The following is a 25,298-nucleotide window of genomic DNA, read 5'->3' on the forward strand; positions in this document are numbered from 1 at the left end:
TTGAAAAGGCCATCCGTCAACTGAAAAACAACTAGGCCTCAGGAGCAGATGGAATCCCCGCTGAAGTAATAAAGCATCTGGAGAAGTACTCTTGGCGCGAATCCATGACCTCATCTCTCTTATCTGGAAGGAGCAGAGCATGCCAGGGGATTTCAGAGATGCCATAATTGTGACCATCTTCAAGAAAGCTGTCAAGTCCGGTTGCGGTAATTATAGAGGAGCTTCCCTGCTGTCTGCCACAGGGAAAACTATCGCAAAAATTCTCAATTGTCTCCTCCTAGTGGCTGAAGAGCTCCTCCCAGAGTCACAATGAGGATTCGGCCCACTAAGAAGCACAATGGACCTTCTCAAATTCGGCTGTCCTCAAAAATTTGTCAACATCCTCTGCCTGCTTCATGATGACATGCAAGCCGTGATCCTTACCAACGGATCCACCACAGACCCAATACAAGTGCAGACCAGAGTCAAGCAAGGCTGTGTCATTGCACCAACGCTCTTCTCAACCTTTCTCGCGGCAATGCTTTATCTCACCTTTAACAAGCTCCCCGCTAGAGTGGAGCTAATTTACAGGATGAACGATAAATTGTTCAACCTCCATTGCTTCCAGTCCAGAAACAAGGTTCTTCCAACCTCTCTCATTGAATTACAATATGCAGATGACGCTTGCGTTTGTGCACACTCGGTGGCCAAACTCCAAACCATCGTTGACACCTTCACTGAAGCAGATGAGAGATTGGGCCTTACATTAAACATCTGTAAGACAGAGGTTCTCTACCAACCTGTCCCCGCCACACAGTACTGCCCCCCCCGATTATCAAGATCCATGACAAGGCCTTGGACATCGTGAACCACTTTCCATACCTTGGGAGCCTTCTGTCAGCGAGGATAGACATCGATGACGAAATCCAACACCACCTTCAGTGTGCCACTGCAGCCTTTGGTCGCCTGAGCAAAAGAGTGTTTGAAGACCAAGATCTCAAACCCGGCACCAAGCTCATGGTCTATAGAGAAGTAGTGATACCCGCCCTCCTATATGCTTCGAGACATGGACCTCAAAGCACTGGAGAAGTACCACCAACACTACCTCTGCAAAATCCTGCAAATCCATTGGCAGGATAGGCACACCAATGTCAGTGTTCTCTCTCAGGCCAACGTCCCCAGCATCGAGGCATTGATCACGCTCAACCAGCTCCGATGGATGGGCTACATTGTTTGCATGCCCGATATTAGACTCCCAAAGCAAGCGCTCTACTCCGTGCTCTGCAACGGCAAGCGAGCCCCATGGGGGCAGAGAAAACACTTCAAAGACACCGTCAAAGCCTCCTTGCAAAAATGTAACATCCCCACCGACACTTGAGAATTCCTCGACCAAGACCGCTCAAAGTGGAGGAGAAGCATCTGGGAAGGCGCCGAGTCTCTTTGTCGGGAGTACGCAGAAGCCAAGTACAAACAGTGGAAGGAGCATATAACAAATCAAGCATCCCACCCATCTACCCTTTCAACACCACCTGCCCCATCTGTGACAGAGTCTGTAGATCCCGCATCAGACTCATCAGTCACCTTAGAACTCATATTAGTGTGGAAGCAAGTCACCCTCGACTCCAGGGGACTGACTAAAATGAAGAAGATAAGATTCTGAGGGGGCTTGACAGGGTAGATGCTAAGAGGATGTTTCCCCTCATGGGGGAAATCTAGAACTAGGGGGCATAGTTTTAGAAGAAGTGGTTGCCCATTTAAGACAGAAATGAGGAGGAATTTCTTCTCAGAATGTCGTGAATCTTTGGAATTCTCTGCCCCAGAGAGTTGAGTCATTGAATATATTTAAGGTGGAGCTAGACAGATTCTTGAACTATAGGGGAGTCAAGGGTTATGGGGAACAGGCAGGAAAGTGGAGTTGAGGCCAAAATCAGCCATGATCTTATTGAATGGCAGAACAGGCTCAAGAGGCTGTATGGCCTACTCCTGCTCCTATTTCTTATGTTCTTATGTACAGCTATAAGTGATTCCCTGATATCCCGGGCAGCATTATGAGCAGCTGGTGCTCCTCCTCCCTCCTCCTCTTCTTGGCTGCACATTAGTGCGAAGACTATTGTTGGTCCTCGCTCGGCTCTCTCCCGTCCGCTCCCCTCCCCTCACCCAGGACCTACCTGAGGGCCACTGTTGGTGATGCAGCAGCTCCAAAATTCTATAATCCGATTCGTCGGCGAGCTGTCAAGGACCATCCCGCAGGTGTTCGCAGCTGCCTGGTCTTATGTAAGTGAGGCCCGAGGACCAATATCAGGTGTGCCTCAGGCCTATCCTGCATCGGGATCTAAAGGCCATAAAGGTTTTTCACACGAGACTCACAAAAAAAACTAGCAGAAAGAGGCAGTCATTCTCACTGTTCAGGCTGCATTTAACGCACAGCTCCTAGAATTGAAAGGGCATTGTTCTGACATAACCTACTTGCAACTTTCCATGATACAACCTTCTTTGGTAGGGAGAAGAGCCAAGGAAAATACACTCCCCTTCATAGCAGTGCTTCATTCTGTCACAGAGATGGACTCAGGGAAGACGGCAGTACTTCTGTTCTAGAGCTCTTGCCCATGTGGCAGAATTTTAATAATTGAATATTTTAAATCAAATGAAGGCAAGTTTTTGTTTCTCCTAATTCCTGGCACTCCATCTAGCTTGGAAACTGATAGTAATCTTTGTAATTCACGTTGTGGGATTATGTTTTCAGGCCACCCTGGTGTTTGAATTAACATTGGGAACTGCTGTGAAGGGTGTATCTTTATCCACTGCATTTCAAATCCATGCTGATAACACTTATCTGCCTGGGTGAGGAACATTTATCTTCCATTACAATAGTTTACTATTATATCCGGAAAAGTTGTGTAATGATTAAGCCCATATTGCGTAATGCTGTAGTGTTAAGTAAGCGTCATTGATAAAATTTGGACGGTGCAGTCACCAGGTCACTGTTGGTAAAGGAACACATGATTGAATAGAAGAGCAGGGATGGGGAGCATCTGAATGACTGACTGTATGCTGACAAAGGTACGCTTTTGATTCACGTGCCATCATTGCTGATGGCTCCTGCTCCTATTTCTTATGTTCTTATAGTGGTTCTGTTATGTAGCATAGCAAGGGTTAAGATCTAAGTAGAGAAAGCCATGCCAATTAACTCTGATGCGGCGAGATATACTTTATCACCAGGCAATGATACAGTAAATATCAGCCGTCCTCATCTTGTGACTGCTTATGTAACTCCTTGCTAAAGTGTTCTAAATGGCAATTTGTAGTTCAATGGTTGGCAGAACAAAATGACCAGAAGTATTGACATACACATTCTCAGCAAACAAGAATTAGTTTTATTGAACACGTAAGGAAAAAAAAATCACATGTTTTTCTTACGTTGAAGTTTAAAAGGTCTGACATAGCTGTGAACTATCCTTCCTATTACAATCTCGTGATAGTCAGCAGTGCTGCATCAAATTGTTTTTAGTGCAAGTATTTAACTGTCTTGCAGTAATCATAAATTCACAGTTTTAAATACCTTCTCATCTTAAATCAAGTGCTTTTTAAAATCAGGATTTTCTGCATGTATTCAAAAATTCTAAGGAAACTTGGTGGGAAAATTGGATTTTCCCCAAAATTAGACACAAAGACCAAATGGTTTTTATTAAGGGCCAGGGCACAGAATTCCCTTGTTGCCATTTTACATAGTAATACATGGAATTACATAGAACGTACAGCACAGAAACAGGCCATTTGGCCTAACTGGTCCACACCAGTGTTTATGCTCCACGTGCGCTTCCTCCCACTCTTCTTCAGTTGATGGCTGCGTTTCCCAGTGCTCGGGAAACCTGGCATTGAGTGAGGTGGGAGCTGCCGCCTCAAGAAGGTAAGTGCTTTATACAGCACTCCTTGTGGGCCAGGAAGAGCAGGAGTGCTCCCCGAGTCCCTCAATGAAGCCTTCAGCCTACCCTCTGCCGATTGCGGCCTCTCTCTCCCTCCGCTGCGATCGGTGACCTCACCTTACAAGCCCCGGTGTGTAACTCCCTTCCCCCTGATTACTGTCCCAAGGGTCCCCGGCTGTAGGCTCCTGCCATTGGCTTTTCTCTCAACTTGTCCGGCTGCTGGGCGAGAAATGGAAGAAAAGAATTATAATGAGTTTCGGCCACTAAGTTGGCAGGACCTCCACATCCCCGGCCTTGTCGGGTTTTCGCTACCCCCCTTACCTTCCCCATCTCCCCATAAATATCGGGCTCATAGTATGGCAACAGAGAGAACACGTTGACAATTGTTGACATCTCATCCTGAGGGAAAGGTATTATTTGTACGTCATTAATACAGCTTTGCACAGAAACTACATCTGCATTGGCCGAGACAATTGTTTGTGCTTGATTAAGATACAATGGACAATGCAGACTTACCTCTTCATCAGTTTTCTGCTGTTTATTCTTGGTTGGCTTTTAAAATAATTGCAACTACAGGGCTCACTGGGGAAAGCTGCATCCATCCTGCTGAACTGCTGCACTAAGATGGATGATGTAGCGGAAGGGGATTGTTATAACAAATACTCAGCAGGGGCGGAACGAAAACTGTTGCCGTACAGTTTGTGAACATCCTATTATGAGGATTATAATCACACTGGGGATAATTTTGGCTTTGTGCAATGGTGTAGACAGGTGCTAGGGAGTCGGAAGCCCATTTTACATCTCTCCTGACATATATTTCGATTGACTTCAATGGAAATAAAAATCAGGAGAGCTGTAAAATGGTCTGCCAATTCGCTATTACCTGTTTTCCACTAATGCACAAAGTCATGATCTACCCCAGTGTGTTCTATGCTGTGAAGGAAGAACTGCTTCAAGGGAACTCTCTACCTTACATTCCAAGCACATCGACTCCATTCAAATAAATAAATGCAGGACTTCCCCATGGACCCTTGAATTTCTAATTATTTCCTCGCATGCTTTTAAAATGACCACATCATTCCTTATTCTCTTTCCAACACTGAACGACTGATGTGGGGCTGAGTCTCCATGATATCAATTCATATATTTCAGGGGTGGTGGCTTTAAACCAGTGAACATTACAAACTATAACTAAACAGCGCTGCATGTCCAAACGATTGCACAGCTTTGATAGGATGGCTTCTTTTCTGCTGCATTTTCTTTTATACAATGCAAGGTTATTGATGCTTCTTGACACATGTCCATTTGTTTGACATTAATATCTGAGGACTGCATTATTGCCATTCATGGTGTATCCTCCACTTGTATTAGTTTCCTGGTAACTGACCATACGATTATTTAAATAAGAAGACATTTAAATATTTAAATAATCGTATGGTCAGCTACCAGGAAACATTTAAAAATTAACATTATGATGTATTATTGAATACTGATGTGATTTTTTTTTATAATTGATTTTATTTCTCTCTAGAGTTGTTAAAGGCACCTACATCCTCTGATTGTGTGGATGGAGAGTTAAATATGAGCCTGTATCCCTTACTGTGGTAACGGTTTGCCACACATTCTTTTCAAATGGTGTAAGATAAATTATCCCGCTGTAAACAACTTTATGATATAAAAAAAGCCCAACTTCAAATAAGCTTTGTGTATGATATTCTCAAATGCCAAACATTGAATTCCTCACTAAGCAATTCATATTCCTTGCTGATGACATGGAAAGTAAACAGTGGTGGCAATTGAAAATCTGACAATGACCTGAATGTAAATACATGAGAATGTGGGTACAGTTGTATTACAGGTGCTGGTTACACACTGTGACATTCTCAGACCTATGTGGAGTCAGTAGACCAGAGTTAAACTATCAGCTCCACCTTGCTTTCTGGTCAGGGAAAGTGAAGCACTTCGCACAAAACTCACTGGCGTCCAAATGCAGGTTATATCCAAATGTTAGTGAGGAGTTGATGAGACAGTGAATTCTCTTCGGACATCAAATAGACTAAAGCCACAAATGTAACTCAGGTTGCAGGACGGGAGGGAACCCCTGGTGAAGGATCAGTGTGAGGCTAAGGCCATTTTAACTCCGTGGCATTATCTAAATGTAAGAGGCTGACTCCGGCCTGAACCCGGCGGGAATCATGTCTGTCGGCTGGAGTCTAAACCTGCAGGGGGTCTGGCTACCGCTCATGGGGACCCAATAGGACCCTGGCAAGGTAAGTGAGGGGATCAGTAAGGTTTGTGATCGGGTGAGGTGGGGGTGAGGCAAGTCCAGTCAAGGGAGGCTCAAGGTAACCTTGTAAAGCCAGGAGGAGCAATCCTACTTCTGTGGCCAGGGTGCTGTCTGCCGCAAGCTTTTGCTTTTGGGTACGAGACTATCTGCCAGGCCGGGCCTGTGGCAGGTGGTGAAAGAACCAACATGAGGGAAAAACCTACTTGAGCTCGTCCTCACCAATCTACCGGTCACAGATGCATCTGCCCATGACAGTATTGGTAGTAGTGAGCGTTGCACAGTCGTTGTGGAGACAAAATCCTGTCTTCACACTGAAGGCCCCCGCCATCCTGTTGTGTGGCACTGTGGCCGTGCTAAATGGGATAGATTCAGAACAGATCTAGCAGCTCAAAACTGGGCATCCATGAGGTGGTCCATAGCAGCAGAATTTTATTCGACCACAATCTGTAACCTCATGGCCAGGCATGTTCCTCACTCTACCATTACCATTAAGCCAGGGGACGAAGCCTGGTTCAATGAGGAGTGTGGAAGAGCATGCCAGGAGAAGCATCGGGTATCTCTAGCCAAGCTGTTCCAGTACAGCTACAACACTGGCATCTACTCGATAATGTGGAAAATAGCCCAGGTATGTCCTATCCACAAAAATCTGGACACGTTTAATCTGGCCAATTTACCGCCTCATCAGTCCACACTCAATCATCAGCAAAGTGATGGAAGGGGTCGTTGACAGTGTTATCAAGTGGCACTTACTCACCAATAACATGCTCACCAATGCTCAGTTTGGGTTCCACCAGGACCACTTGGCTCCAGATCTCATTATAGCTTTGGTCAATCATCTTAGATCTGGTCCTGTGTAATGAGACAGGAATAATAAATGATTTCCTAGTAAAAGATCCTCTCAGAATGAGTGATCACAGTATGGTTGAATTTGTAATACAGATTGAGGGTGAGGAAGTAGTGTCTCAAACGAGCGTACTATGCTTAAACAAAGGGGACTACAGTAGGATGAGGGCAGAGTTGGCTAAAGTAGACTGGAAACACAGACTAAACGGTGGCACAATTGAGGAACAGTGGAGGACTTTTAAGGAGCTCTTTGATAGTGCTCAACAAAAATATATTCCAGTGAAAAAGAAGGGTGGTGAGAGAAGGGATAACCAGCTGTGGATAACCAAGGAAATAAAGGAGAGTATCAAATTAAAAACCAATGCGTATAAGGTGGCCAAGGTTAGTGGGAAACTAGAAGATTGGGAAAATTTTAAATGACAGCAAAGAATGACTAAGAAAGCAATAAAGAAAGGAAAGATAGATTACGAAAGTAAACTTGCACAAAACATAAAACCAGATAGTAAAAGCTTTTACCGATATATAAAACGGAAAAGAGTGACTAAAGTAAATGTTGGTCCCTTAGAAGATGAGAAGGGGGATTTAATAATGGGAAATGTGGAAATGGCTGAGACCTTAAACAATTATTTTGCTTCGGTCTTCATGGTAGAAGACACAAAAACCATGCCAAAAATTGCTGGTCACGGGAATGTGGGAAGGGAGGACTTTGAGATAATCACTATCACCAGGTGGGCAGTGCTGGACAGGCTAATGGGACTCAAGGTAGACAAGTCCACTGTCCTGATGAAATGCATCCCAGGATATTAAAAGAGATGGTGGAAGTTATAGCAGATGCATTCGTTATAATCTACCAAAATTCTCTGGACTCTGGGGAGGTACCAGCGGATTGGAAAACAGCTAATGTAAAGCCTCTGTTTAAAAAAGGGGGCAGACAAAAAGCAGGTAACTATAGGCCGGTTAGTTTAACATCTGTAGTGGGGAAAATGCTTGAAGCTATCATTAAGGAAGAAATAGCGGCACATCTTGATAGGATTAGTGCAATCAAGCAAACGTAACATGGATTCATGAAGGGGAAATCATGTTTAACTAATTTACTGGAATTCTTTGAGGATATAACGAGCATGGTGGGTAGAGGTGTACCAATGGATGTGGTGTATTTAGATTTTCAAAAGGCATTCGATAAGGTGCCACACAAAAGGTTACTGCAGAAGATAAAGGTACGCGGAGTCAGAGGAAATGTATTAGCATGGATAGAGAATTGGCTGGCTAACAGAAAGCAAAGAGTCGGGATAAATGAGTCCTTTTCGGGTTGGAAATCGGTGGTTAGTGGTGTGCCACAGGGATCAGTGCTGGGACCACAACTGTTTACAATATACATAGATGACCTGGAAGAGGGGACAGAGTCTAGTGTAACAAAATTTGCAGATGACACAAAGATTAGTGGGAAAGTGGGTTGTGTAGAGGACACAGAGAGGCTGCAAAGAGATTTAGATAGGTTAAGCGAATGGGCTAAGGTTTGGCAGATGGAATACAATGTCGGAAAATGTGAGGTCATCCACCTTGGAAAAAAAACAGTAAAAGGGAATATTATTTGAATGGGGAGAAATTACAACATGCTGCAGTGCAGAGGGACCTGGGGGTCCTTGTGCATGAATCCCAAAAAGTTAGTTTGTAGGTGCAGCAGGTAATCAGGAAGGCGAATGGAATGTTGGCCTTCATTGCGAGAGGGATGGAGTACAATAGCAGGGAGGTCCTGCTGCAACTATGGGGCCAAGTTTCGGCCTGAATTGCTCCTGTTTTTTTGGAGCAACTGGTTTGGAATGGAGTATCTTCGAAATTTGAATTCTCGGCATTTAGTTTGCTCCAGTTCTAGTCAGTTGGAACAGTTTCACTTTGGAACAGAATTTTTTTTCAAAAGGGGGCTGTCCGGTCACTTATGCCTGTTTTCAAAGTTTAGGCAGTGAAAACTTACTCCAAACTAACTTAAAATGGAGTAAGTGAAGATTTTTGTACGTTCGTAAAAACCTTGTCTACACTTTAGAAAATCAGGCGTTGGTTACAAATTAGGCGTAGGGAATGGGGGGGGGGGGTGTTTAAAGGGAAGTTTACAAACATTAAACACTTCAGTTTTACAAATAAAGAGCCATCATCAATAATAAATGATAAATACATCAATAAATCAACAAATAAATCAATCATAAAAAATTAATAAAAAATAATTTAAAAAAAAAAGTCAATAAATAACATATTTTCTACTTACCGACTGCAGCACCGGGAGTTCTCCAACAGTGTGCTGGGATGGCCCCCCCAGTGTGTCTCTGTCAGTGTCTCTATCTCTCTGTCTGTCTGTGTGTGTGTCTCTCACTCTCTATCTGTCAGTGTCTGTGTTTCTGACAGCGAGGGGAGGGGGAGAAGGGGGGTGGGAGGGGGAGGGGGAGAAGGGGGGTGGGAGGGGAGGGGGAGAAGGGAGAGGGGGAGAAGGGGGGTGGGGGGGAGAAGGGGGGTGGGGGGAGAGGGGGAGGAAGGAGGAGGGAGGTAGAGGGGGGTGGGGAGGGTGGGAGAGGGGTGGGGTGGGGTGGGGGAGGAGGGGGGTGGGGTGGAGGAGGAGGGGGGTGGGGTGGGGGGGAGGAGGAGGGGGTTGGGGAGGAGGTAGGGGGGAGGAGGGGGTTGGGGGTGGGAGGAGAGGAGGGGCGAGGAGAAGGGGGGGAGGAGGAGAGGGGGGCAAGGGGGAGAAGGGAGAGAGGAGGGAGGGAGGGAAGGAGAGAGGAGGGAGGGAGGGAAGGAGAGAGGACGGAGGGAGGGAAGGAGAGAGGTGGGGAGGGGGAAGGGAGAGAAGGAGGCTGAAAGACTGGGCCCAAGACTTCGGGCTGGATTTACAGGTAGGTGGCGTTGGGTCTCGGGGGGGGAGGGTGCTCATGGAGGAACGGGGTGGGGGGGGGAAAGAGTCGCGGAGGTCCGGGGGGAGAGTCGCGGAGGTCCGGGGGGGATGGAAGAGTTGTGGAGGTCCGGGGGTGGGGGGTGTGGGTAGAGTCGCGGAGGTCCGGGGGACAGTGGGGGAGCAGAGGTCGGGTCACCGGGGCAGGGGGAAGCAGAGGTCGAGTCGCGGAGGTCCGGGCGGGAGAGTCGCGGGGGGGGGAGGCGCGGAGGTCGGGTCGCTGGGGGGGAGGGGCGGGGGGAAGCAGAGGTCGGGTTGGGTCCGGTCAGGTGGGAGGAGCCTTATCCATGCAGTCCCAGTGAGGCCATTCGGCCAGGGCTAGGGGCTGCGTGCTTCGGGCCCCTCCCACAGTTTTGGGGTCCTGGAGCTACTGCACATGCGCGTCCACTGTAGCGCGCAGGTGCAGAGGTCCCGGCATTGTTTTCAGCGCAGGGACCTGGCTCCGCCCCCCCACAGCTCATGCTGTGCCGCGCCCAGCTCCAGAGGGCCTGCAGGGAGCTGGAGAATAGGTAAGTTTTTTTTAGGTACACTTTCTGGCGTGAAAAACGAGCGTCCAGGTCCGGGCTGCGCCACGTTAGGCGCGGCCCGAAACTTGGGCCCTTAAAAGGGTATTGGTGAGGCCGCACCTGGAGTACTGCGTGCAGTTTTGGTCACCTTACTTAAGGAAGGATATACTAGCTTTGGAGGGGTTACAGAGACGATTCACTAGGCTGATTCCGGAGATGAGGGGGTTACCTTATGATGATAGATTGAGTAGACTGGCTCTTTACTCGTTGGAGTTCAGAAGGATGAGGGGTGATCTTATAGAAACATTTAAAATAATGAAAGGGATAGACAAGATAGAGGCGGAGAGGTTGTTTCCACTGGTCGGGGAGACTAGAACTAGGGGGCACAGCCTCAAAATACGGGGGAGCCAATTTAAAACCGAGTTGAGAAGGAATTTCTTCTCCCAGAGGGTTGTGAATCTGTGGAATTCTCTGCCCAAGGAAGCAGTTGAGGCTAGCTCATTGAATATATTGAAATCACAGATAGATTTTTAACAAATACGGGAATAAAGGGTTATGGGGAGCGGGCGGGTAAGTGGAGCTGAGTCCATGGCCAGATCAACCATGATCTTGTTGAATGGCGGAGCAGGCTCGAGGGGCTAGATGGCCTACTTCTGTTCCAAATTCTTATGTTCTTATGTTCTTATGGACAAAAGATCTGAGGTGAGGTGAAAGTGACTGCCCTTAACATCAAGGCAGCATTTTACCGAGTGCTGCATCAAGGAGCACTAATTAAATTAATGTCAATGGGAATCAGCGGGAAAACTCTCAACTGGCTCGGGTCACACCGAGCACAAAGGAAGATGGTTGTTGTTGGAGGTCGATCATCTCAGCGCCAGGACATCACTGAAGGTGTTCCTCAGGGCAGTATCCTAGATCCAACCATCTTCAGCTGCTTCATCAATGACCTTCCCCTGCATCATGAGGTCAGAAATAGAGATGTTCGCTGATGATTGGACAATGTTCAGTTCCATTTGCAACTCCTAAGATAATGAAGCAGTCCATGCCCGAATGTAACAAGACCTGGACAACATTCAGGCTTGGGCTGATAAGAACATATGAATATAAGAAATAGGAGCAGGGGTAGGCCATTCGGCTCCTCGAACCTGCTCCGCCATTCAATAAGATCATGGCTGATCTTTGACCTCAACTCCACTTTCCTGCACTATTCCATATCCCTTGATATCTTAATATCCAAAAATCTATCGGTCACTGAATATACTCAACGACTGAGCCTCCACGGCTCTGTGGGGTAGGGAATTCCAAAGATTCACCACCCTCTTAGTGAAGAAAGTTCCCCTCATCTCAGTCCGAAATGGCTGACCCCTTATTCTGAGAATGTGAACCCTGTTTCTAGACTTCCTAGCCAGGGGAAACATCCTCCCTGCATCTACCCTGTCCAGCCTTGTAAGAATTTTATATGTTTAAATGAGATCACCTCTCATTCTTTTAAACTCTAGAGAATATAGTCCTAGTCTACTCAATCATTCCTCATAGGACCATCCCCCCATCCCAAGAATCAGTCTGTTGAATCTTCGTTGCACTCCCTCTATGGCAATTATATCCTTCCTAAGGAGACCAAAACTGTCCACAATACTCCAGGTGTGGTCTCAGCTGGGCCTTATATAATTGCAGTAAGACATCATAAGTGGTAAGTAACATTCGCCAGGCGGTGACCATCTCGAAGAGAAAGTCTAGCCACCTCCCCTTGATATTCAATGGTATTACCATCATCTAAACCCCCATCACCAATATTCTGGAGGTCACTATTGGCCAGGAACTCAACTGGATCAGGCACATAAATACTATAGCTACAAGTGCACCTCCCAAACCCGCGACCTCTACCACCTAGAAGGACAAGGGCAGCAGGCGCATGGGAACACCACATCCTCCAAATACCCCTCCAGTCACACACCATGCTGACTTGGAAATGTATCGCCGATCCTTCAGCGTCATTGGGTCATAATCCTGGAACTCCCTCCCTAATAGCACTATGGAAGTGCCTTCACCACACGGACTGCAGTGGTTCAAGAAGGCAGCTCACCTCCATCTTTTCAAGGCCAATTAGGAATGGGCAATAAATGTTGGCCCTGCCAGCAACCCCCACATCCCATGAATGAATTTTTTAAAAGTCAGCTCGCAGTAAAAATGGCGTGCACATGCCAATTACATAATTCAATATTTAAATTAGGTCCCTGCTCCTCTGGGACGGGTAGGGTAGAGGGGTGAACACAGTCAGGTATGTGGCGCTACTTCCCCTTACCATCTGAACCCTACTCCCCTCCCGTCGGCACCATTCCTGCAGGGCTGGGCGTTAAAACTGTGCCTTAAAAATGAAGTATTAAATGTTCCCAGGTGGTTGGATTGATTTTGCTTTGCACTGCTTGTAGTTATACTGCAGCTGCTACAAAGCAAAGCAATGTGAGACTACTCCTGAAATGCAAATTGCCATCAGTTGAGAGCTGTCTTCATAGCTCAAACATCTTACGCATTTTTGGGGGTCACTTGCAACTTTGCCACCCGGGCGGTGACCTGACAGAGCCGACCGTCTGCCTGTTGTAGAACCCGTGCCATTTTCATTTCATTGACTTCAGTTGAACAAAAATTGGGCAGCAATTACAAAGGGCAATTCGGGAAATGCAGGCACCATGTTAACCCAGGTAAACTGTCCTTCCGCCGCACATCAAGCGAAGTTATCATGGCGCCAGCCGTGTGAAGTCCGAGGAAATTCAGGGCCAATGTGTTTTCTTAGGAGAAGAAGTCTTTCCATATCTGTGCCACGAGCTAAATATTATTTGCAGGAACATAATTAATGAGAACAGCTGACTGACGGGTATCTCCTTAAAAGATATCCACAAGCAATTAAATCCTTAATCAGAAAAATTTTACTCAAGTTAATTTTATGAAGCACAACAAAATATGAGTAATGTCTGAGCTGTGGAGGTAACAGAGAAATGTGGGCCGTAGGGATTACCCAGCTTTTGATACACTGAGATTCAACATTGCATCAAATGCTCTATAACAACAAAATAATAGAGGGCATACAGAGGGTGGAATATTCTGTCAGCTGCTGTTTCTGTGACCCTATACTTCTAACACCAAAATTATGGTAGGCAGAAAAATACTTTAGAAAGGAAAATCCTCCGCTAAAAAATGCTGTGAGTGGCAATGACAGCACTGTAAAATTCTCCTGCTATTCTTCCACAATATTGATTTTCAAATCTCTGTTGTTTCTAAAGGAGAAAACTACAAATACTGAAAAAAGACAGAAAAATTCTGGAAATATATAACAGGATCTGTCCAGGAATCCACACTCAACATGTTACGATGTCTTCCCCTTTCTCAGATGCACTACTCGTGTATATCTGGCATTTTCTATTTTTATTATCAGTAGGTCTGCCTCTACATTAGAATTCTGCCCATTACTGATGTGAGTCTCATTGTTAAAAGATGTTAGATGCCTGCTGAAATCAGTATTTATTTATTGTAATATTTAGCATATAAATTGCATTTTCACACAGAAAGGAGATTAGTTTGATACACTTTATGAATCATAACATTTTTATAAAGTGACAGATAAAAATGGGGGAGTAACTTATGCACATCTGATCTTATCTATTATATTTATCTTGTCTATCCCTTTCATGATTTTAAATGTTTCTATAAGATCACCCCTCATCCTTCTGAACTCCAATGAGTAAACATCATTCCATTTCAAAATACATTGAAAATTCTTCTGTCAACCTGCTCCAATGAAAAATCCCATTCTAAGCAGTTGCATTTCCCTGCAATTCCTGTTACACTTACAGGTGGCGCTGTGATGGAGATTTTTCAAAGGTTCAACTTTTCTAACATTAGTAACACCATAACGCCTTTGCCACTAATTTTCATGGAGGATCTCATGGTCGTCTGCTGTAATTTCTGCACAAAATCCACAGAAACCCAGCATAAACGATGTAAATGGTATTTATTTTTAAACTAATTCCAGAGTGTTGGACCTCTATAGCTAAAACCACGACTGCAAGTCGTGGGGTGAGGAGGGGATCATGCACTAACTCTACTTGGCCTCATTACTGCACTAGCTCTTGACTTCCCGGGGGGTTATGTTCACCTTGGGTGATAAACCGACTATGCGGATTGCCTGCCCATTGTAGAACCTGCCTAATTTTCATGATATTTTAATCTGCTTTCTACTAAAGAATTTAATTCAAACCTATCCATTTGTGGATCATTTGAGTCTCAAGCGTTTAAATGTTGATTCATAAGAACATAAGAATTAGGAACAGGAGTAGGCCATCTAGCCCCTCGAGCCTGCTCCGCCATTCAATAAGATCATGGCTGATCTGGTCGTGGACTCAGCTCCACTTACCCGCCTGCTCCCTGTAACCCTTAATTCCCTTATTGGTTAAAAATCTATCTATCTGTGACTTGAAAACATTCAATGAGCTAGCCTCAACTGCTTCCTTGGGCAGAGAATTCCACAGATTCACAACCCTCTGGGAGAAGAAATTCTTTCTCAACTTGGTTTTAAATTAGCTCCTCCGTATTTTGAGGCTGTGCCCCCTAGTTCTAGACTCCCCTACCAGTGGAAACAACCTCTCTGCCTCTATCTTGTCTATCCCTTTCATGATTTTAAATGTTTCTATAAGATCACCCCTCATCCTTCTGAACTCCAATGAGTAAAGACCCAGTCTACTCAATCTATCATCATAAGGTAACCCCCTCATTTCTGGAATCAGCCTAGTGAATCGTCTCTGTACCCCTTCCAAAGCTAGTATATCCTTCCTTAAGTAAGGTGACCAAAACTGCACGCAGTACTCCAGGTGCGGCCTTACCAATACCTTATACAGTTGCAGCAAGACCTCCCTGCTTTTGTACTCCATCCCTCTCGCAATGAAGGCCAACATTCCATTCGCCTTCCTGATTATCTGCTGCACCTGCAAACTAACCTTTTGGGATTCATGCACAAGGACCCCCAGGTCCCTCTGCACCACAGCATGTTGTAATTTCTCCCCATTCAAATAATATTCCTTTTTACTGTTTTTTTTCCCAAGGTGGATGACCTCACACTTTCTGACATAGAAACATAGAAACATAGAAAATAGGTGCAGGAGTAGGCCATTCGGCCCTTCTAGCCTGCACCGCCATTCAATGAGTTCATGGCTGAACATTCAACTTCAGTACCCCATTCCTGCTTTCTCGCCATACCCCTTGATCCCCCTAGCAGTAAGGACCTCATCTAACTCCTTTTTGAATATATTTAGTGAATTGGCCTCAACAACTTTCTGTGGTAGAGAATTCCACAGGTTCACCACTCTCTGGGTGAAGAAGTTCCTCCGCATCTCGGTCCTAAATGGCTTACCCCTTATCCTTAGACTGTGACCCCTGGTTCTGGACTTCCCCAACATTGGGAACATTCTTCCTGCATCTAACCTGTCTAACCCCGTCAGAATTTTATATGTTTCTATGAGGTCCCCTCTCATTCTTCTGAACTCCAGTGAATACAAGCCCAGTTGATCCAGTCTTTCTTGATAGGTCAGTCCCGCCATCCCGGGAATCAGTCTGGTGAACCTTCGCTGCACTCCCTCAATAGCAAGAATGTCCTTCCTCAGGTTAGGAGACCAAAACTGTACACAATACTCCAGGTGTGGCCTCACCAATGCCCTGTACAACTGTAGCAACACCTCCCTGCCCCTGTACTCAAATCCCCTTGCTATGAAGGCCAACATGCCATTTGCTTTCTTAACCGCCTGCTGCACCTGCATGCCAACCTTCAATGACTGATGTACCATGACACCCAGGTCTCTTTGCACCTCCCCTTTTCCTAATCTGTCACCATTCAGATAATAGTCTGTCTCTCTGTTTTTACCACCAAAGTGGATAACCTCACATTTATCCACATTATACTTCATCTGCCATGCATTTGCCCACTCACCTAACCTATCCAAGTCGCTCTGCAGCCTCACAGCATCCTCCTCGCAGCTCACACTGCCACCCAACTTAGTGTCATCCGCAAATTTGGAGATACTACATTTAATCCCCTCATCTAAATCATTAATGTACAGTGTAAACAACTGGGGCCCCAGCACAGAACCTTGCGGTACCCCACTAGTCACTGCCTGCCATTCTGAAAAGTACCCATTTACTCCTACTCTTTGCTTCCTGTCTGACAACCAGTTCTCAATCCATGTCAGTACACTACCCCCAATCCCATGTGCTCTAACTTTGCACATCAATCTCTTGTGTGGGACCTTGTCGAACGCCTTCTGAAAGTCCAAATATACCACATCAACTGGTTCTCCCTTATCCACTCTACTGGAAACATCCTCAAAAAATTCCAGAAGATTTGTCAAGCATGATTTCCCTTTCACAAATCCATGCTGACTTGGACCTATCATGTCACCTCTTTCCAAATGCACTGCTATGACATCCTTAATAATTGATTCCATCATTTTACCCACTACCGATGTCAGGCTGACCGGTCTATAATTCCCTGTTTTCTCTCTCCCTCCTTTTTTAAAAAGTGGGGTTACATTGGCTACCCTCCACTCCATAGGAACTGATCCAGAGTCAATGGAATGTTGGAAAATGACTGTCAACGCATCCACTATTTCCAAGGCCACCTCCTTAAGTACTCTGGGATGCAGTCCATCAGGCCCTGGGGATTTATCGGCCTTCAATCCCATCAATTTCCCCAACACAATTTCCCGGCTAATAAGGATTTCCCTCAGTTCCTCCTCCTTACTAGACCCCCCGACCCCTTTTATAACCGGAAGGTTGTTCGTGTCCTCCTTCGTGAATACCGAACCAAAGTACTTGTTCAATTGGTCCGCCATTTCTTTGTTCCCCGTTATGACTTCCCCTGATTCTGACTGCAGGGGACCTACGTTTGTCTTTACTAACCTTTTTCTCTTTACATATCTATAGAAACTTTTGCAATCCGTCTTAATGTTCCCTGCAAGCTTCTTCTCATACTCCATTTTCCCTGCCCTAATCAAACCCTTTGTCCTCCTCTGCTGAGTTCTAAATTTCTCCCAGTCCCCAGGTTCGCTGCTATTTCTGGCCAATTTGTATGCCACTTCCTTGGCTTTAATACTATCCCTGATTTCCCTTGATAGCCACGGTTGAGCCACCTTCCCTTTTTTATTTCTATGCCAGACAGGAATGTACAATTGTTGTAGTTCATCCATGCGGTCTCTAAATGTCTGCCATTGCCCATCCACAGTCAACCCCTTAAGTATCATTCGCCAATCCATCTCAGCCAATTCACGCCTCATACCTTCAAAGTTAGCCTTCTTTAAGTTCTGGACCATGGTCTCTGAATTAACTGTTTCATTCTCCATCCTAATGCAGAATTCCACCATATTATGGTCACTCTTCCATCTGCCAAACCTTAGCCCATTCGCTTAACCTATCCAAATCTCCTTGCAGCCTCTCTGAGTCCTCTACACAACCCGCTTTCCCACTAATCTTAGTGTCATCTGCAAATTTTGTTGCACTACACTCTGTCCCCTCTTCTAGGTCATCTATCCCAGCACTGATCCCTGTGGCATACCACTAACCACCGATTTCCAACCGGAAAAGGACCCATTTATCCCGATTCTCTGCTTTCTGTTCGCCAGCCAATTCTCTATCCATGCTAATACATTTCCACTGACTCCGCGTACCTTTATCTTCTGCAGTAACCGTGTGTGTGGCACCTTATCGAATGCCTTTTGGAAATCTAAATACACCACATCCATCGGTACACCTCTATCCACCATGCTCGTTATATCCTCAAAGAATTCCAGTAAGTTAGTTAAACATGATTTCCCTTTCATGAATCAATGCTGCGTCTGCTTGATTGCACTATTCCTATCTAGATGTCCTGCTATTTCTTCCTTAATGATAGTTTCAAGCATTTTCCCCACTACAGATGTTAAACTAACCGGCCTATAGTTATCTGCCTTTTGCCTGCCCCCTTTTTTAAACAGAGGTGTTACATTAGCTGCTTTCCAATCCGCTGGTACCTCCCCAGAGTCCAGAGAATTTTTGTAGATTATAACGAATTCATCTGCTATAACTTCCGCCATCTCTTTTAATACCCTGGGATGCATTTCATCAGGACCAGGGGACTTGTCTACCTTCAGTCCCATTAGCCTGTCCAGCACTACCCCCCTAGTGATAGTGATTGTCTCAAGATCCTCCCTTCCCACATTCCTGTGCCCTGCAAATTTTAGCATTGTTTTTGTGTCTTCCACTGTGAAGACGGAAGCAAAATAATTGTTTAAGGTCTCAGCCATTTCCACATTTCCCATTATTAAATCCCCCTTTTCATCTTCTAAGGGGCCAACATTTACTTTAGTCACTCTTTTCTGTTTTATATATCTGTAAAAACTTTTACTATCTGTTTTTATGTTTTGCGCAAGTTTACCTTCGTAATCTATCTTTCCTTTCTTTATTGTTTTTTTAGTCATTCTTTGCTGTTGCTTAAAATCTTCCCAATCCTCTAGTTTCCCACTAACCTTGGCCACCTTATATGCATTGGTCTTTGATTTGATACTTTCCTTTATTTCCTTGGTTATCCACGGCTGGTTATCCCTTCTCTTGCCGCCCTTCTTTTTCACTGGAATATATTTTTGTTGCGCACTATGAAAGAGCTCCTTAAAAATCCTCCACTGTTCCTCAATTGTGCCACCGTTTAGTCCTTGTTTCCAGTCTACTTTAGCCAACTCTGCCCTCATCCCACTGTAGTCCCCTTTGTTTAAGCATAGTACGCTCGTTTCTGACACAACTTCCTCATCCTCAATCTGTATTACAAATTCAACCATATTGTGATCACTCATTCTGAGAGGATCTTTTACTAGGAGATCGTTTATTTTTCCTGTCTCATTACACAGGACCAGATCTAAGATTCATCCGTTTGAAAACTGATGTCTTTCATATATTTGAAATATGCAATGTTCTTTACTGTATCAACAACTTCTCTTTTAGGATGAGATGTTAAACTATGGCCCTGCTTGGGGAAAGAGCAGGGATAGCTCTTTCACAGGCAGGATGAGCTGAATGGCTTCCTCCTGTGATGTATGATTCTGTGATTCTATTTATATAGCGTTCCTCATGTGAAAGATGATGCTTCAAAGCACTTAACAAAGTGGATAAATGTATTTCAAGCAAGAAAAGAAGGCTAATTTGGGATGGGGGGGAAAATGTGATGGCACAGCCAAGCATTTTTAGTAACCTGATGGCCAGGAAGGATGTATAGAGGTAAAGTGGTTTTGGGAAAGAATTCTAAAGGACTAGGGCACAGTGACTGAAAGATTGGTCTCAGATGACAGAGTAAAGGGAAAGGGCAGCGAGACTATTATTTGGATTTGAAGAAAAGGGTAATGATCTTGAAGTAGATGTACTGTTTGACAAGTATAAGCAAGAACTTACATTTATGTAGTGCAAAGTGCTTCACAGCCGATTAAGTGCTTATGAAGTATAATCAAGTGAAGTTGTAATATAAGTAATAACAGCAACCAATATATGCACAGCAAAGTACCACACACAGCAATGAGATAAATGACCTGATAATCTGTTTTGGACGTGTGGTTGAGGGGCAAAATTGGTCAGGACACCAGGAGAACTCCCTTCTCTTCTTGAAAAGTGCCACAGGATCTTTTACCCCCACCTAAGAGGGCTTAATACTTCATCCGAAAAGACGGCGCCTCTGACAGTGCAGCACTCCCTCGGTACAGCACTGAAGTGCCAGCCTGGAGTATGTGTTCAAGTGTCTGGAGTGGAGCTTAAACCCATCACATTCTGACTCACCGATAAGAATGCTACCCCTGAGTCAAGGATAACATTTTGATTGTGGTCCTTTCAGTCAAAAATTCCTATTTAGAGTGATGAAAAATATCACTGTTGTAAAAGCAAATTCAGTTTGGTTTCGTTTTCCTTTTTTATAGGTACTTTCTCATATTGCATTTTTGTACTTTGGACATTTTCTTATCTAAAGTTCACCAACTCACAGTAACAGGAGTCAATTGCACCTTTTGGTGGAGATTGGGTGGGTGGGGAGACGTTCACTTGCATTGACTGCCCAATGTCCTTACCGAGAGCCCAGAGCCCAGAGCCATTGTAACGCTTGTCTCCTGATCAATAGGCACGTCGAGCTGCGAGCACTCAGCCAAGCAGCTGGCTGTTTGAGGTGAAGGTCGGAGGACGGGGATAGGGAATCTGGCAGCTCCTATACAGTAGGCCGGAAGATTTATTGTGGGGCCAGAGGAACTGGTTAGATTGCTCAATGCTTAGTAACAATGCTTGGTAACAATGCGTGATGCATGCTCTCCCCATTGGTACCTCAAAATTACATCAAGGTCCTAGAAACAGGGTAGGACCCTAATTTCCATATTAAATATTGTCTCCTGCCTGGAGCAGGTGCGTGTCTAGGCTGCTCTGATGAAGGCCTTCAGCAAAAAGCAGTAGACAGATTGGGAGCAGGATCAGGGCAGTAAGTTCTGTGTCACAATGTTCGGGGCAGTACAGTCCCCTTCCTGCCAGGTGAAGGCCTCAGAACTGGGGCCACAAAGTGTTGGCAAAAACTTTTAAAAACAAATGTCTTTCTCACCCATTTTCTACCTCCTCCTCACCCCTGAAGTCTTTGGCTTCCTGCTCTGATAGAGTTTTGTGACATGGTCACCCTCTGATGCATTGCCAAGTGGTCAGTGCTACCTGTGTGAACCTTGAGGCTCTGTTGCTGGTGCAGTGCCCCACTTGGCAGCCTAAAGAATTAAGCACGGAGGTCACTGCACCCGATTCACAGCGCTCTGAATTTACTGGGCTGAAAAATCAACTCACTCAGCAATGGTCAGGGATCAAAGCGGAGTTCTTCCTGGTCTGTATGTTTCAGCTACTTACTAGATAAACTTGAACTGTTGTGGGAACTGTTTAAAAACATAAATTTGTAAACTGGTATATTGAGAATATTGATAACATGCTATTATCGTGTGAGAGGACAATCATATCTGTTTAACATCACATGCACAATAAATGGCTCTCAAAGAGACCTAGAACCAATCTACTGCACTCACATGAACCGAGGTCCCACTGCTGCAATGGCAGAATTTTCCATCCTTGCAGTGGCCGGGATCCAGGAAAGTGGACCAGGGCCTTGGTGGACTGAGATCCACCTTGAACCAGCTAGGGCAGGAAGAGGAGAATCCATGCCTTGATCCATGAGTTTACTGATCTCAGCCAGGGCAATGGTGGGGGCAATGCGATTGTCTTCACTATCCTCATATTGAGAAGTGAAAAAAAATTAACCAGAGTTACTGCTTCTCAGTGGTCTCCAGTAACTCCTGCAGCCGCCAGCCTGGGGGCTAACATAGATTTTTAATTTAACTTTTCTTTCCTTCAGGTCCAAGCTGAAGATCTCTTCAAGTGGGGTCTGTTTGCACCATCTGGAGCCCGGTACGTCTCACATTTTTCAGCATACCAGCCTCTTAGTCATACACTAGGGGGTTCCTTCTCAGCTGGGGAAGTGGGATCTCCCAGCATAGGAGACTTGTCCCTGGATCCATCCCTGCCTCTACCCCTTAGCATTATTGGTCTCCTAAGGGTCTGGCAGAGTTTTGGCTCCTTACAAGGCCGACTGGAACTACTCTGAGTCAGTGGGGCACCCTCTCATAAATTCAGGGCCTCGGTTTTTTGTACAATTTGATGGTATCTCATGTTATCACACTGCAAATTTTATTACGTTGCTTTCTAACTCACACGATGAAGCCTTGCTTTGCTCGCTCAAATGACTTTCATCTGTGTCACAAGGTGCCCTCATGTCGATCACATGATTCTTAAATACCAATTAGCAGCATCAAGCATCACTTAGCTGTGGCTGTAGGCTGCTGCTGTATTCATCTCCACTCTGACGGATGAACAGAAAAGGACGGCTTTTCTACTTTCCAGATCAGCTGATCCTATCTGCCGCCAGATGCATGAATGTATAAAAGGCTTATATGTTGAAAAGACTGGCTTCCTTTACTGCAGGAACTCTGCTTACCTTGTGGCTCGAATTCAGCTTTTCATTTGCCAATTGTATATCTACATCTGCCTAGACTACTTGAGTGGTGCACACGATCCATTTCACGTTTATATACTAATGTGACATTTTGCTCAACATAATGGGCCGAAAATTGCGGCCGCGACCAATGCGTACAAAGTGAGCAGGAACCCCGTGAGGCCTCGCAGAAGTCGGTTCTCGGGGCGCGAAGTGCATGCGCCGAAAACCGGCTTTTCTGATCTGTCAAAATTTCTTCAGACAGATCGAAATCATCCCCGGGAGAAGGACATTCGCGCGGGAGAGATTGGACAATTTGCCCAACTCTTGCCCAGCGAATGTCCTTCAAACTCTTACACCTGGTGAAAGCAGGCACATAGCTTACTTTTACCAGTGGAACACTTTTAAAACATAGAAAAATGTAATTTAATCTTTCATTTTTTATGGTAAAATCCCTGTCCATTAAGGTAAGTTTATTTTTAACCATAATAAAACTCGTTAAAAAAAAATTCCCCAAAATATATTTTTTCTAAAACATTTAATTATATTTAATTTCAATTAATTTTAAATATGTGAGGTGTTTTTTTTATTTATTGTGCTGTGTTTCGGTGTTTTAGGGGGTTATTCTCATTGATAGTAATGGGAACTCATACAAAGGGAGTTCCCATTATTATCAATGAGAGCACTGCATCGTGATTGGTGGTCCAGGCCCACGTGATTGCAACATAGACCTCCGTACGTGGAAGACAGATCCCCGTATGCTGTGTGGAGAATGAAGGCTTCCGACGGGAATACTACGTTTCTCTGGGACCAACAGGTAGTTTCGTAGATTTTTTTCAGGTCGGATGAAGAAAACCTCCAACCACAATTTTCCCCCCAATAAGATATACGGTAGCATGGGATACCATCACATTCTACAAGAAACATAGGCCCTGAATTTACTAGCCCCAACCTTACAAAAGGGGGGTAGATCTTGATTTTGTGCAACAGTGTAAAATGAGTGAGAACACGAGTCAACAGCCAGTTTTACATCTCTGTTGATTTTTATTTCCAATTCCATAACCTTTAACATTCTTCCAGATGCCTTGGCAGTTTGTGGTAGTTCTCCCCAAGCCCAATTTATTTGTGTGTTTATTCTTTTAACTTTCCTACTGAAGACTTGCTGAGCAATTCTGAATCACTATTCGGAGTAGGTGGGCGGGATCTTGAAGGACTGCAAAACGATTGGATAAATCTTCAATGGGCTTCAATGGAAATAAAAATGGGGAGAGATTTAAAACGGGCTGCTGACTCGCTATCACCCGCTTTACACTGTCGCACAAAGTTCCGGGTGGTCCCGGTTGGTCTTGTAAGGAGCCGAGCCTCCTACTTAACTGCCCATAAAAAGGTCAGTCATGCCAAAGGGTGGAGGGAAGCTTGGATCCAGGGATGTGTCCCCCTACACTGGGAGCTCCCACTTCCCCAGCCCAGAGGGGAGGCGTCATACGACTCAGAGGCCGGTATGTTGAGGAAGATGACATTTACTGGGCTCCAGGTGAGTGCTTCTCCCAGCTGACTACCAAGAAGATGCACCAACAGCACATGTAAGTGTCTCTGGGCCGGACCATTTCTGCAGATGTATTGGGGACGGCCGATAGGAAGAAAGTACTTACAAAAATAAATAGAAAACTATAACAAAACTGCTATAGAAATGTATACTAAACTCTGGGCATTCTAGCCTCTGAGAAGGATTGCTTCTTCGTGATTGCTTTCATTAAACAAACTATTTATAGTGAAAAATTGAGAACAGTGATCTTTACTCCTTTTTTGCCCATACCTGGGTTTCATTTTTATCATCTGACATTTTTTTCCTACAACTATAATATCCTTTTTAGCACATAATAGATAATAGCACATAACACATAATAGTACTCCATTTTTTTTACTGTCCTGTAAGTCAGTGTAATTTGACAATTCTTAAACAGTTATAGTTAATACAGTACCTGAAAATGGTTAATAGGCAGGAGTCTAATCAAGGGGTTTGGATGATAATATAAACCTTCTGAACCCTGAGAAGAGGTTGCAGTTTTACAGTGCAATCATGCTACAAGTTAAGTGTTGATGTGAACTGACATTATGGGGTGTAAATCAGGTAGCAGGCTGCGAACTGACTCTAAAGCAAAGTGGAGTGACACTACATTCTGCAGGGAGCCTCACCCCTCTTTGCTGTGGTGTCAAGAAACCACTTATAGTTATAATGTAGTTGCTGTGCCGGTTGCGACGATAACATCGCAAACAGTGAACCTCTCGATGTCTTTAAGAGCAAAATTGTGATGTTTTTAGTGCAGATTATTCAGGAAATAATCTACAGCTAAATTCAGGAAATTGTATGTATTTTATATGCAGAATAGAAAAATAATTCACGGCAATGTGAAAATAATGATATTACAACAACAATTTGCATTTATATAGTGGCTTATGGGCTAGATTTTTGGCAGGTTTGCGAGTGGTTTTCCACCTGAGCGAAGTGGAACAACTAACTTTTTTGGCGCTAAATGAGTCACACAACATTTTGAGCCCAGGCGCAAATTTTGCCTGTGGTTTTGCAGCGGCGCTAAAACTTAGTGCCCGCCCGATGTTTTCATTGTTCAGATAACATCAATCGGCATGCAATGCTGCGCTATCGCCCCGGGCGGAAAATTCGCAATATCACCATTTTTACCATCTGCTCGGAAACCCGCCAAAAAAAATCAGTGGAACCCAGAGCGCACTCGGTGCTAATGCCGCC

This window comes from Pristiophorus japonicus, chromosome 7 (genome assembly GCF_044704955.1).
Source record: "Pristiophorus japonicus isolate sPriJap1 chromosome 7, sPriJap1.hap1, whole genome shotgun sequence".
Taxonomy (NCBI): domain Eukaryota; kingdom Metazoa; phylum Chordata; class Chondrichthyes; family Pristiophoridae; genus Pristiophorus; species Pristiophorus japonicus.